The sequence below is a fragment of the Marmota flaviventris genome, chromosome 5, assembly GCF_047511675.1.
Source record: "Marmota flaviventris isolate mMarFla1 chromosome 5, mMarFla1.hap1, whole genome shotgun sequence".
Classification (NCBI taxonomy): domain Eukaryota; kingdom Metazoa; phylum Chordata; class Mammalia; order Rodentia; family Sciuridae; genus Marmota; species Marmota flaviventris.
This window is the reverse complement of record NC_092502.1, coordinates 122,516,576-122,532,112: the sequence shown is the minus strand read 5'-3', so window position 1 is coordinate 122,532,112 and position 15,537 is coordinate 122,516,576.

The window sequence follows — 15,537 nt, the reverse complement described above, 5'->3', positions numbered from 1 at the left end:
GTACTGTCCAACTTTAAAAGTTGGATGGTATATCTTTTTCTTATCAATTTTTAGAATTTAAATCTATCTATCCATCCATCCACCAATTTATTTATCTATATACAAATATTTGCCAGCTTTGACAAGTATGAGTGTGTGTATGCAGATTTCCACATAACAAATATTTTATATCAGTCTGAGGTTTGCTTTTTTCCTATTCTCTTAATAGTAAAATTTGTTGAAAAAAATTCTTACTTTTAATTAAATTCAATTTACTAGTATTTCCTTCTATTTAAGAAACTGTGACCTATCCCAAGGTCCTGAAAATATTTCCAATGTTTTCTTCTAGAAATTTATTGTTGTACTTTTCATCTTTAGCGAGATGGTCCATCTTGATATTGTTTTCGAATATGGTTTGAGATAAGGGACAAGAATCCCCCCTGTTTCCTGCTCCCTTTTTGAGCTACCACAAAGTTTTTATAAAATAATTTTCTCCCACTGAATTACTGTGGTGTCTTCATCATAAATCAAGTGATTGATCATGTGGGTGTGGGTCTGTTTTAATTTCTCTAGCTTTGAAACCAGACTTTGTTTTTCTTCTTCAGGACTGCCTTACGTTTTTGACATTTTTCATATAAATTTTACAAATAGCTGTTCCTTCCCACATTTAAAAAAAACTGCTGGGATTTTTATTGGAATTGCACTAAATCTACAGAGCGATTTGGAAAAAATGGATGTCCTATCAATGTTACAACTTTAAATTCCAGGATCATGCTATAGCCAATAATTTACATAGGTCTTCTTTTACTTCTCTCAGCAGTTATTTATAGTTTTTAGAGGAGAGATCTTATACATCTTTCCACTAGTCATTCTACATAATTGATATGTTTGGTGCTTGAACGTTTACTAATTGCTTGCTTCTTTTAAAAAATAGATTTTTTCCCTTTGTTAAAGTTCTCTAACTTTTCTTCTATTTTGACTAACATTTCATACTCCTGATCATATTCATTATCTATGTTTTAAACTTCCTCTTATTAATGTCAATATCTGAATCATCAACGGAGCTGTTTTGAGTCTACATATTTTTCATTTGGAGTTGGAAATTTGATCCTTTTGATTTTTTATAATTTTTGGCATGCATTATCATTTTTGATCAAATGCCAGATGTCTTAACTGAAAAATTATAGAAGCTTTAGATGATGTTATCTTTTTCCAAAGATTATGTTAATTTTTTTTTTTCCTTGGCAGACAAATTAGTCAAGATCTTGTGAAAAAGATAGTTTTATGCTATTTGGGGCTAGTCTATTCCAGTTTTCCCCTATGGCTTTGGACTGATTATTATTTAGCTTTAATTATGACCTCTGCCTTCCTAGTACTGCTGACATATCTAGCTAGGTCTTCAGTTACACAGCTGCTATTTTCTGTTTTCTCTCTACCTTTTCTTCCCCTTCCTTCCTTCCTTCCTTCCTTCCTTCCTTCCTTCCTTCCTTCCTTCCTTCCTTCCTTCCTAGTTTTACCCTGTGCATGCTCAGTTTGAGACTACCATTCTTCTCTATTATTCCCCCTTCTCCAAGTCTTTGATCCAAATTCTGGCTTCTACCTTTTCAGCCCAATAATACTGTTGTTTCATATTTGCTTATTCTGCAATTTGTAAAGGTCCTGAGAAAAATATCTAGGGTGACTGTGGAATGCATGTCACAGGCTTCCTTCTCTTTAAGTCTTGCCTCTATTGTTATCTCCAGTGCCTTCAGAAAAATGCTCTATGTGTTTTGTCTAACATTTATAATTTTAAAAATACTTTTTAATTGTCAGTGGACCTTTTTTTAAAATTTTTTTTTATATGTGTTGCTGAGAATTGAACCCAGGGCCTCACACATGTTATGTAAGTGCTCTACCACTGAGCTACAGCCCTAGTCCTATAATTGTTTTTGAAAAAAAGGTCAGTATAATGTAAACTATTCCATCAGGCTGGAATCCTAAATCTTCTAACTATTCAAACTTAAAACATTTTCTGGGCTGAGCTGTCTGTTACTTTTAGACCTTTGGTACATCTCCTAAACTCGATGGCCTCACTTGTATGAATTCTTTGGGAAACTTAAGGGAAAAAAATACTGTTTCATGTTAGGATTAGCATAGGGTGGAGAGAAGAGACCAATCATAGAACAAGAGCTATAAAGAGATAAAAATGCAGTGAAATCAGGAAATGAGAGCAAGCTACCCCTAAGAGACATGCAGGTCACTAGGGGCCAAGACATTGGGAGTGCACAAGGAATGAGAGAAATTCAGTGGGGATTCTTTTTTCCTGTTCACATGTTTCCTTTCTCTGAAGGGAGCCCATTTCACTCTGTCTATAGGGAGTAGAATTACTTCTCTAATTAAGAAATTTAGAAAGAAGAGCTGCTTAGATTAAGCTCAACCCTGTCCTTGTATTGCCCACAGAAAACACGAGCTTTCTCCCTTGTCTGTTCGTCTCATCTGGGCAGGTCCCTTCCATGTGGCAATGTATCCCCCTATTGTAACATTGGGACAGTGTGTAGGCCTTGGCTTCCATGCATAAGTAATTTGTTTTTCTTTTCCTCAAATCATTGAGAGCCTAGATGGAAAGAAGGCTGCCATTTGTTGGGATATTCTCAAAGATCTTCATCGAGACAGTCTTAGCCATGATGTTCCAGAAAGCAAAGCCCATGGGAAAGATTAAAGTGCTGACTCTGGGTTTTGGAGGTGCAAGCCCAGGGTGGTGAGGATGATGAAACAAACTGAAGTGAATTCAGAGAACATAGGAAGCTATATGGTGTGATGCGTTGTGCTGGCACCACGAGGTGCAATGAGCTGCAAGGAGGTGGAGCAACGTGTCTTCATTTGGCACCTGTGAATTTTCTGGAGGGTGTCAAAGAGAAGTCTCGTCATGGAGGGAAGAAGGAGAGACCTGTGGCTGCCTAATCTCTCTCATCTCCCTTTCCCATTGTCCAAGATATACTTCATGGAAGCCTAAGTCTTCTTCCACTTGGGGTGGCTCCTTCCTCAACTGCTCAGGGTGCCAGCTACATACCTTACTGTGTTGCATTTATCTGAAACGTTGGGAATGAAGCATCAAGGATGAGAAGAAAGCAATGAGGGAATTGAAGAAATGCAAGATGCATGTCTGACATAGACTTGAGCCATTTTAACTTTAATGTTATGAGACTTGTTGACAGTATTATCTTGGGAAATGTGGGTCATTCACATGAGTGGTTTTCAGATTACACTAGGATACTCTCTCTTTGCATGAGGAGTCTGACTGTAATGCTGAGAGCTTCTAACCCTGTGGGAAGCCAGTGGTGGCAATACTTTTGGGGCAGGCTCTTCTTTCAGCATTCTTCAGATCCATAGTTATGGAGAGATGGTTTTGGATGTGTGCTTGGGTTGGATTTGGCCTCTATGGAATTTAAACAAAAGATTCCCAGAACTTAAAACATAAAATTATAAGATTACAGAATTTTATATCTGCAAGGAATCTTAATCTTTTTATTCTTTTCTGTCACTTGAAGATCTTCATGAAACTTCTCCATGTTTCCTCCTCCTCCTCCTCTTCTTCCCAAGGCAAAGAGGTAAAGGAGAGACGTCCATGGCTGAAACTCTGTCCCATATCCCAGTAAATACAGATAGAGTTCCCAAAGAAAATAATCTTTCAGAAAACTGTCCCTCCTACTGTCTCTCTTGTTTGTGTGCAAAGTGTAGGGATCACAACATGCTCGCGCGTGCGCGCGCATTCTCTCTCCATATAAGTGCATCTCCATCTCCTGACTGGTGGGACATTAGCATTGACAACTCCTGCAGAGGGGCCTGTGAACATATCTGCCTGCCCCAGATACTCAGTAAAAGCTGTGGGAGGGAGGCCCCCTACTGACCCACTCACTGAATGAATGGATGAAACCCCAGTTTGCACAGCAACTGTGATGAAATGAGTTAGGTTGGTATGTTAGAGTGTAGCAGGGCATAAATGGAGGTGTTCTTTCTCTACTGGAGAACTTGTACCTATTTTGCAGATTATAGAGTTTTTTTTTTTTTTATTTACATGGGGAAGAACTTTAGAATTCTGCAGGCTGTGCTGTTCTAGGGTAAATTCTGGGGTACTGTTATAGTTGGAGACTGGGCTCAAATGTCTCCTTGGGTGAACCCAAGGTATGCTGAAGTTCAATATGGATGAGGATGAAGAGGGTTCAGGCAACAAAATCTGTGGATAAAAGCTTAATTACATCCCCAATTAGAAGAAGTGTGGAAAGGAGCTGAAACTAGGTATGCAATCCTGTTATTCAAGACATAATTCCTAAGTTACACAACATTATCAGACATTAATCTAGAACAGAAATTCTCAAATATTTTGGTCTCAGAACTCCTGTTCAGTCTTCAAAATTATTAAGAACCCAATCTAACTTTTGTATGTGTAGATTATATCATCTGATATTCATCATATGCTATGGTTTGGATGCAGTTGACCCTAAATGTTCATTTATTGAAGATTTGATCCCAGCGTGGTGACGTGAGAGGTGATAGAACCTTTAAGAAGTGAGACCTACTGGGAGGTCTCTAGGTTACTGGGGATGTGCCCTTGGAAGGGACTACAGTCTCTTTGTCTTTGTGTTTCAAGATGTGACCACTTCTCACTCTGTTGCAAGAACTCTCACTGTTGCCATCCACTATGAAGTGATGTAGTCAAAGGGGCCCAAACCAGAACCTGCACCTTGCTATTTGAACTTGTGGCCTCCAAAACTGTGAGCTAAACAAGCTTTTTTTCCTCCAACAAAGTTAACCTGCCTCAGGTTATTTCATTATAGTAAGACAAAACTGACTAATACGTTGTATTGAAATAAAACTGAGAATTGCCAAAATTTATTTAAAACAATAACAAAACCATATATGTACCAAAAATTTATAAAAAATAACTTATTTCTTTTAAAAGTAGTAACAAATGGCACTGTTTGTTATTCCTATAAAATATTTTCAAATCTTTGTGCTAACTAGGAAATCTCTGTCAGTTAGAGAAATGCCTTCTGTTAGAAGACAATTGGATTCTCATATCTAATTTTGCATCCAGTCTCTTGTGATATTACACATCATGTAGCCTCTGGAAAATGATTATGTATACTTGAGAAAATGAGTGTAGGGAACCTATGGTTTGGATATGATTTGATTGCATTCCCCAAAGGTTCATGTGCTGGAAGCTTGGTACCAATATGGTAGGTAGTGTTGAGTTGGATCCTTTAAGACATCGTGCCAGAGGATTGTGGTTAGATCATAGGGCCTCTACCCTCAGAAGGACATAATATTAGTTTCAAGGAGTGAGTGAGATTTTGTAAGAGTAATTTGTTATGAAGTGAGGATGCCCAATGTGCTGGGTCCTTTTGGTCTTCTCTATTGTATTGTGGTGCAGCAGGAGGAAACTTGCCCTATGTTCTCAGACCACCAGAACTTGGAATCCAGAGCTCAATGTGTGTCTTTATAAAGTACTCTGGTTATTTTGTTACAGTAGCATAAAACAGAATGATACAGTGAAAAAGGCAAATAATACTTTAACAATATTATGAAAATATTTTTGACCTCAAAAAGGTCTCAAAAGAAACAGATTTCCCAAACCATACTTTGAGAATGCTTAGTTGAGAATTTTCTGGTGAAAATTAATTTTTTTTTTACTTTTCTTTTTTAAAACAAGGATATTTATTTTAGGGAGGTTCCCATTTCTTTTTTTCCACATTTTTTATTGGTGCATTACAGCTGTACACAATGATGGGATTTGTTGATACATATTCATACATACACACAATATAATTATATATTTTGGCCAATATTACTTCTCAGCACTTCTCCCCTTCTTCCCCTCCTTCCACCCCTTGGTCCTTTTCTTCTGTTCTACTTATCTCCTTTTGATTTTCATGAGACACCCACCCTAACCTTTCTGTTCAAAACAAGGATATTTAATACCCATAAAAATAAAAGGTGACTATGGCTTCTCATTCATCATTAAAGTTAATGATTTGAAGAGTTGGTAGTTTAACATCAGTAGCTCTTGGAAAATCTATTTACTTTGAATTTTTTTCCTTCAAACTTTGACCTTGCTGGTAAGTACACTTCTACTTAAATGCTATTTATTCCTTTTAAAAGAGCAAAAAGAAAAATTGTATTTTTAAAAAAATCCTATTTTTGATTTTTCTTCTTTAATTGAGCCTTTTTCTCAATAGAAACACACTTGGTCCTGTGTATCTGTGGATTCTGCATCTGTGGATTCAACCAATCTCAGCTCAAAGATATTTAAAAAAATACTAAACATCTACAGACGTGTTTCATCAGTTCCTAGACAATACAGTATAGCAACTATTTACATAGCATCTACATTGCATGAGACATCATAAATAATCTAGAGATGATTTGAAGTATTTGGGAGGATGTGTGCAGTTTATGTAAAACTGTAAGGGATTTGAGTTTCTGTTGACTGGGTATCCAAGTAGGGTCCTGGAACCAATCCCCTGTGGATACTAATGAATGGCTGTATATATGAATTGTTCAAAATTCAAAAGACATGAGGGTAAACATTGGAAAATTTTCTTTTCACTCCTCTCCTTTTTAGCTATTTAATTTCCCTTTTTGGCTATCCTTCTAGAGATATATTATCCACATCTATATGTGTATATATATACACACATATGTATACACACACACGTGTGTGTGTGTGTGTGTGTGTGTGTATGGGTGGGGAGAAATTTCTTCATCTTTAACAAAATAAACAACTCAAATAGAAAATTCCAATGGCAGAGGTAACTATTGCTCTCTGGTTCTCTTATTCTGATGGGTTCAGAGAACAGCATACCATATTTAGGGATATTCACATAAGAAATTCCGGGCAATGGTTGTGAGCAGGTGGGATACCTGTTGCCACTGCCAGTCCAAGAGAGTCTGACACAACAACCCAGAAAGTCACATATCCAGATGGCAGTGGCATAAGTGGTTGAAGCCTCCATCAGCTTTGAATTATTAGGGACAGTATGTCCCTCTTCCAACCTGTACTGGATACTAAGCATGAACTAGAAATAAACTTTTGTCCTATGTTAGACCACCAAGATTTTGTGGTTAGTTTGTCACTGCAGCACAAATGGACTTATCCTGACCAATACAAATACTATATCACTGTTCTGCATTTGAATTTTTTTGTGTTCTCAATATTTCTTAAAGAGTACCATTATCAACTTACAAAAAGCTTTCTCTTTTGTTTTCGGACTCCATAGTATTCTACTTTATGAGTACAAAATAATTTATTTAAATAATCGAATCTGCATTGAGCACCCTGTAGGCTGCTCAGCTAATGTATATATAGTATAGAACTATTGTTGGGGGAAAAAAACCCAAACTTGCTCTGAATGGTTTTCTCAAGTGGCACCAACTAAACCAAGATTGGGGAAATCTCAGAATAAAAGGGGGAAAACAAGAACAGACCAATCATTATTCATTCAGGAGGAACTCTTCTGGAAGTTGGAGCCCAGACAATGTATAAATTACTTTCAAACCTTTGAAAACATAGTTTGCATTAATGTTAACTGGGGGAAAAAGATGAAACCACATGTAGCTCTGACATTTTTCACTGAAAGTTGCTAAAAAAAAATAACTTGATGATTAGAGTTGAGCTGACCCATAGTGTTCAATACTGGTCTAAAGAAAAAGCATATGTAACTGTCCTAGAACTTTGAGATAAAATTAATGTAAAACAATGAACTCTTGAGCATTCAGACACATGGCAAGAAAGTGCGTGTGGTCTGTGTGAGGACCATAAGGTGAAGAGAAAAGTTGGGGGATGGGTAGGAGATTCTTAAGGAGGTGGGTTTCTCAGTTCTTTAAGAGCATTGGTAGAGAGTACAAGTGGCTACAGGGGACAGCCCAGGGGTGATCTGCCCAGTGTTCTGTCTCTTCTGCTTCTTTTCAGTGACCCTCTGGAAGCATTCAGGGTCCTGAGGCTGCTCAGGTTTCCCATGCTGTGCTTCCAGGAGACCTGGGCTGGGAGTGGAGGTGAGGTGAGAGGTAGGAGGTTAAGAGCTGGATCTGCGTTTTCCTGGATGTGTGATTTTCACCAAATTTCTTAATTCGCTAAGAAGACTTTGAATGCAAGCAACAACAACAACAACAACAACAACAAAAACCAGCCTCAAAGACTGAAACAAGAAGAATCAGGCTGGGATTGTGGCTCAGTAGCAGAGTGCTTGCCTCTGAGGCACTGGGTTCGAACCTCAGCACCACATAAAGATAAATAAAATAAAGATATTGTGTCCATGTATAACTAAAAATATATTTTAAAAAGAAGAATCGCTGTTCTCTCATTTATTGTGAAATCTAAGGTAGAACTTCTTAGGGTCGCTAACTTAAGAGTTTTAGAACATCAAGAAGACTCCAGGTTCTTTCCGTCTTTCTATTCTGCCGTCTTTAATACGTAAGTATCATTGTTAGCCTTTTGATTCCCTGAGTCACATCCAGATGCAGTGTATAAATGGAAGAAAAGGAAAAAATTTGTTGCCATGTGTCTCTTTTTTATTAGTAAATAATCCTTCTCCAAAGGCCCCTCAGCAGACTTCCTGAATGAATAACTGAACATAACTAGGTCACTTGCTCTTGCCCAAGACAATCTCCAGCAAGAAGAATGGGGTTCCTGGGATGAGCCTCCTTAATCTGTAGGCATAGAGAGCCACTTGAGGAGGGATGGCAGGCACCTGAATAAAACCTAGGCTTGGCCAATGAGGAATGAAGGAGGTATTAGGTACAAGCACTGGTGTCTGATGCACTTATGTTTGCTGAGCCTTAGTTTCTTACCTGCAACATGAGGTAATAATAATGTCTATCCCACATGGTTGCTAAAAAGATTAAACACAATGATATGTGGAAGGCATCTAGCACATGTGATGTTAGCTCTTGCCGCAGTTGTCATTATTGGAGTACTGATAAAAGAAAATACCTCAAAAATTGTTACTAAAATCACTGAAAGCCTCATACATATATGTGAATGGATATCAAATCCCAACAATACAGTCACATGGGTAGAACAACCTTTCTTCTCAATTGATAGTATTCCATAGGTTAGCATTTATCTTTTTATCTTGGATCTTGGATGAGTGGAATTTTGACTGGTTCTATCTTGTATAAATTTGAGAAAAGAGGTTTGGACAAGTTTTATTTTGTTTTTCCCTCTAAAATAGTTCTGTACCACACACATATTTGCTAAGCAGGTTTGAGAATGCTCAATATGGAGAAAGACTGGATTATTTAAATAAAACTACTTATAGTAATTTATTTTTGACTCTATGCCATATACTACAATAAGAGCTTTACATATATGTTTTTTCTAATCCTAACAACAAAATTGTATGCATCCATTCTTCTCGTTCATTCATTGAACATATATTAAATTTCCAGAAATTTCATTTTACAGAAGAGACTGGGTTTTAGAGAGGTTGAGTAACATGCCAAGTGACATAGCTGCTAAAGTGGCCAAGTTGTGACTCGTGCTTAGGTTTGTTTGGCTCTGCTGCAGGAAAATCCTTTGAAACTTCTTTCTCTGAAAGATTCTTCAGTATTCAATTTCACCAGACGTTGCCCATTAAAAATGAGGGTGGCAGAAGCAGTTGCAGGGGCTTCAGCACACACTCTAAGCTCTGGAGGCGGGAACAGTCTCTTAAGGTCCACTCTGGTCATCGCACTTCTCAGGAAACTGAGGTTGGTTCTACTTGTCTCCAGCAGGTGGCAGGCTTGTATCAGCAGCGTTGCCTCCTACTTTTAAAGAAACGCAAGTGGGGAGAATGAATTATTGGCAAACTGCAGAAATCATCACTTACCACTTTTTCTCCAATCTACAGCACCTGTAGCTGGTCCGGCTGCCCGCATCCAAGAAGTGACAGATGGATAACTTCATCTAAACGAACTTTTTAATTTTGAAAAATGCTCGTAGATCTTTTATACACATTCATCCCAATTTTAAACATGGAGTCATTTAGAAAAGGTATTATTGACCTCTATAGTTATTGCCTCTATTTGTCTATGTAAATGCCACAAAGTACATAAAGTAGTGTCTATGAGTTACTATTTTTGTGAACCTAATGCTTGGTGTTTGTGACTGCTCAGTTGGTTTTTGTAGAATGCAATGAAAACCTTGTAGGACGATGATCTGAGTTTGATTTATGACTTGGTCATTTTCTACTTGGGAAGTTTTTAGTAAGTCATTTTTGGGGACTGGGAGTGTAGCTCAGTGGTGGGCAAGTGTTTGGTATGTGATCCTTTGTTCAATCCCAGCACCCCCAACCCCACAGTCATTTGTTCTCTGAACCTCAGTTATTTCCTCTCTAATGTGACGATTCCTGAGCTCACCTGTGAGAATGAAAGACATGAAAAGGACTATGTATAATATTTGTTAGAAATAGTAATAATTTTCAAGTGATTGGGCCAAAGTTGTAAAATGTGTTAGGGTTTTACACTTCTTAATAGGATTTATAATATAAAATTCTGGGTGTTAGAATTTAGCCATCTAATTTAGATGACATCTCATCTCTGCATCTCTGGTTTGTATTTCCTGCCCACAGCTCAAGTATGTACTTGTTACCCTACATGGAGAATCATTGAGGTGGCAAAGTAATCTGCTTATTCTCTGTCCTGGCTCCCATTTTACTTCATTGGACAACAACCTTTACAGAGGTTTTTCAGGGAGGCCTTTCCATAATCTGGCTTTGACCTGCTTTCTCACCTGGCCACCATTGTCTACCTACCCATGTCTGTGCACAGAGTCAGCAGCAGCAGCAGCAGCAGGTTTGTTCTTGGAACCTAGATGCCCTGTGCATTTTTACTTCTCAGCTTGTGTGTGCTCTCTTTCCCCTGAAAGTCTTCTCCTTCGTCTCTTTACCCCTGTGTTAGCCAGCTTTTCATCATTGTGACAGGTACTTGACAAAACAACTTGGAGGAGGAAAGATTTATTTTAGTTCACAGTTTCAGAGATTTCTGCCCATGGTTGGCTGGCTCCATTTCTTTGGGCCTGAGATGAGGCAGAACACCATGGTAAAAGGGTGTGGCTGAGAAAAGATGATAAGTTAATGCCAGCTGGAATGCGGGGGGCACTGTGGATAAGAAATGCCATTCCAGAGCATGTTCCCAGTGCCCTTCTTCCTCTGTGCCTATGGTGCCTACGTGCCCAGGTGCTTACAGTTTCCAGCCCCCTCTTCTGCCCCCAGCAGTCCATTCTGCTGTGAATAGATTAATCCACTGATGAGGTCAGAACCCTCATGAGCCAATCACTTTCCAAAAGCCTGGTCTAAATATTATTGCACAGGGAACCAAGCTTTCAACAATTGAGCCTTTGGGCTACACTTCATATCCGAACCATAACAACTCTGAACCATATCCTTCATCTTCTATGATGGCCTCCGCCAGCCTATGTTGAGTGCCCGCCTTTGACCTCCTTTGCTCTTAGGAGGCCGTACAGGTCACTGGATATTTAAGGGCATGGTCTTTGGTGTCAGACAGACTGAAATCAGATCCTGGTAAGTTATTTAAACTGTAAGTTTTCTTATCCCTAAGGTAAAAAATAATAATAGTCCAGTAAAGCTGTTTTAGGGATTGAATGAAATAATATATATATAAAGGACTTACAACAGTAAATAGATTACTTGATACTTTTTTATTGATTTTTGTGGACTGTGCTTCATCTTTCTAGATATACAGTCAACTTAATATATTCAGGGACTGAACACACACACACACACACACACACACACACACACACACACACATATATATATATATATATATATATATATATATATATATATATATAAAACTGGGATTGAACCCAGGGCCTCATGCTTGTTAGGTAAGGGCTATACCACTCAGCTACATCCCTGGTTCTCAGGGGTCATAGTTTATGTTTCTTTGATTCTTTCTTTTGCCCTCTACACTCCCTGAACATACCATAAATACTTTTATTGCTTGATCATTATTAACTATTATTAAGAAATAAAACTGATCCTTGAGATAATCTTTAGCAAAGCTGCCTAGACACTGATTGAGGATGATATTGGTACGTGCTGAGAAACTACAAAGTTTTCTAACTACTAGACGGTGGGTGCTACATTCAAAATTCAAAGTGATCTGTATCATGCTAATATATATCTTATTATGACAAAACATTTATTTTCTATAATTTGGACATTATCTAAAGGATCAGGAATAAACAAAAAGAAAAACATGATAAGTTTTAAAATAATATTGATGATGAATAGGACCTTTGTACATTTTACCAGCCAAGAGGATATAAAGAGCTTGAGTTGGCCCTGGTCTCCCACACATCTCTTCTCCCTCTACCTAGCTGTGGCATTTTGTGATGGCAATGGTATAGAATGGCCCAGGGCCAGAATTCTGCTGCTTTTCTCCTTTGGTTTTCCTGATTCTCAAAAAGCACTACACTGCTTTCTCTCTCCCTGCCAGAGGTGGATGGGGTTGCACAGCTCTTCCCAGCCCCAAATAAAGATGATTGTACCTGTGGTCACAGGAGTCAGAGATCTGTTTCTCAAGCCTTTTGTGTGTGGACTTGGAACTCGAGGTTTAAATGTCACTTCTCTGGAGAGCCAGGACATTCTTCATCCCAGCAAAGTAGCCCAGCCCCTCACTTTGTCTGAGTGGTATCCTGGGGTCCCCCTGCTGCCCTTGAGAATCAAGAGCAGAAAGCAGTTCTTGAGACCCAGGGACGGACCTTGCATTTGAAAGTGATACATAAAGAGGCAAGAGGATTCCTGTGAAGGGATTCTCATAAAGGGAAGCCACACTAAGGCTATGATATAAAATGGTGAGAGCAGATCAAGCCAGCAGTGGTGAAACACATCTTCCTCCATAAAAATAATTAACAGTTGGACTCAGATCTCAATCCAAAATCTGAATTAATTTAATATAAGGAATTGAAAAAAACTTCTCTTTGGGGGAGTCTCTAAAACATACAACTTTTGTTTTCAGAGCAAGGTTGGAAATTAGTGGTGATTGCTGTACAGGCTAGAGTAACCCACTGGAAAGCGTGCCCCTCACCCCAAATGCTGCTTCCCCCCAGCTTGCTTTAGGCTAGATTAATTCATGATTCAGACCACCCAGGTACCACAGAGACAGATGCCATAGAAATGCCAAAATAAACTGGCATAGCGGTACACACTTGTAATACCAGTTACTCAGGAGGCTGAGGTGGGAGGCTTCCAAGTTCAAAGTCATCCTGGGTAACTTAGTGAGACTCTGTCTCAAAATAAAACAAAAAGGGTCCAGGTGTAGCTCAGGGGCAGAGCATTTGCCTAGAGTGCATGAGGTCCTGGGTTTGATTCCCAGCACTGAGAAAGTGAGTGGGGAGAGAACTACTAAAATAAATGGATGGAATTGGATGCTGAAGCATGTTCAATAGAGAATCCGGATTATAGACAGTGCTCTGTGGCCCGCTGAGGTTGCATTAACTACCCTGGTTACCTGTGGAGAGATTGAGGGACTGGCCCATGCCATTTTGTTGCTGTAGTTGATGCTTTTGCTCTACAGAAGGAACCATGAGAGAGAGGGTGTGCTTCAGGTAACTATCTGGATTAGGTATAAATGAAGAAGTAGGGCCTGGTGTTGTTTGTCACAAAACAGCTCAGAAAAAAAGAGAAATGAAAACCAGCCACACATGCAACAACCTCAAACATCTGGGCTCATTTTCTGATCCAATAAAAACTAAAAATGAACTCCATACACTATATAAGGACAGTAGGAATATCCACTATCCCAGAGGAGAAAGAAAGAGTGAAACAAACTAAAGAAGATGAATGAAAAATGGATGGCACTGGGTAGAACATTCTGACATCACATCAAAAGAGGAAGTGGTCAGGGTTGTAGGGAAAGGGCAGCGTGCTGAAGGGGATTGGCCATGCAGAGATGCAGTGCATGCCACAGCCAGTGGGGGGCAGAGGAGCTCCATGTCCAGGAGAATCAGGCCAAGCCTACTGCTCAGCACATTTAGCCCCAAACCTACAATTCTACAATCCTGCTAACAGGAAACCACCTGGAACTCAACTCCTCTCCTCTCCTCTCCTCTCCTCTGCTCCCCACCCCCCTTTCTCTACAGGCCAAGCAAAATGGTAAAAACAAAGGAGATAGCTGATCTCATGTGCTTTACCACAAAGACCGGTTTTGACTTCAAAGCAGGGTGCTTGTTTCATGTTTTCTTTTGCTTATTATCTTCTCATCCCACTTGTTTCCAGCAAGAACCCCTGTGTGGATCAGGAATACAGGACACTCATCTCCCCCAGTAAAGCACGTGCACACCCAAAATCAAGGACTCTAGCTGATTTCTAGGATTCTTATTTACTAGTGTTCAGAACTTTAATATTATTTTTTTTAAGCCAATGGCAGTTTGAAAATAGAGCTTAAGAGGATGGGTGGGCCTAATTGGTTTATTGGTTTACACAGGCATCCAGGCTGGAGGTGACTCATGAAAGTCAATTATAAACATCTCTTCCTGCCACCTAGTTAAGTTATGTCATGTTGGTAGTTTGGCAGGAGCCATGGTGGGAGTATTATTGTCACAAAAATGGGCAAAGACTGCAAATCAGGGCTTTCCCCCTGTATTAGTTCGCTTTCCATTTCTGTAACAAAATACCTGAGATAATCAAATTAAAAAGAGACAAGTTTGTTTTGGCTCCTGGTGTTGGAGGTTTTAGTCCATGGTTAGTTAGTCCCATTGATTTGGAGCCTGTGGTAAGGCAACCCATCATGGTGGTAACATGTGATAAGGTAAACTGTCACTTTATAGCCAGTATGTGAAAGAAGAAGAACCTGACCAGGGTCCTACTATCCCCTTTCAGGGTATGATCTCAAAGACAGGATCCCACCTTCTAAAGTTTCTACTTCCTCCTGATACCACTAATCTGGGGACTAAGACTTTAACACATGGGCCTGGGGGACATTGCAGATCCAAACTATAGCATTCCATAAAAAGTTGGCTTTAAACACCTGTCAGCGTAGTCATGATCCCATGCTCTAACACCATTCATGCTCAGGCCGGAGTACATCTCAGAAAGAGAGAAGGGAGCCATATCTGACAGCCAAAGGACTTGCCTGTATGAACCTTTCCAGAAACGATCATCAACAATCGTATAAGGATGTCTTTCCTATCAGAGAGAAGCAAGGAATTAAATAAAAATTTCCTACATAATTTTTAACTATTGAATTGCTATGCTAAGTGGTCCATGAAGCCACACGCCCTCTTTTACAACCTAATTTTAGGCCTTGGGAAAAATGTGAGCCTCCTTAGAAAGATCAGTTTCATGGTTTCTACAAAGCAAAAACCCAGAAGAAAACAGTGGCCATCTTTCTCTTTGATGATGTCCGAGGAACTGCTGAACATGTCATATAATTGTACTGCTTATGAATTTAAACTCACAAGTTAGCTCTTAGAAAAAGTACTCTTTTGTAGTCATGGACTAACTTTCACCCTAGTCAGTCCCTCAGAATTGCTGGAAGACACTCATTTAGACCCTACTGGACTGTGTTGGTAGC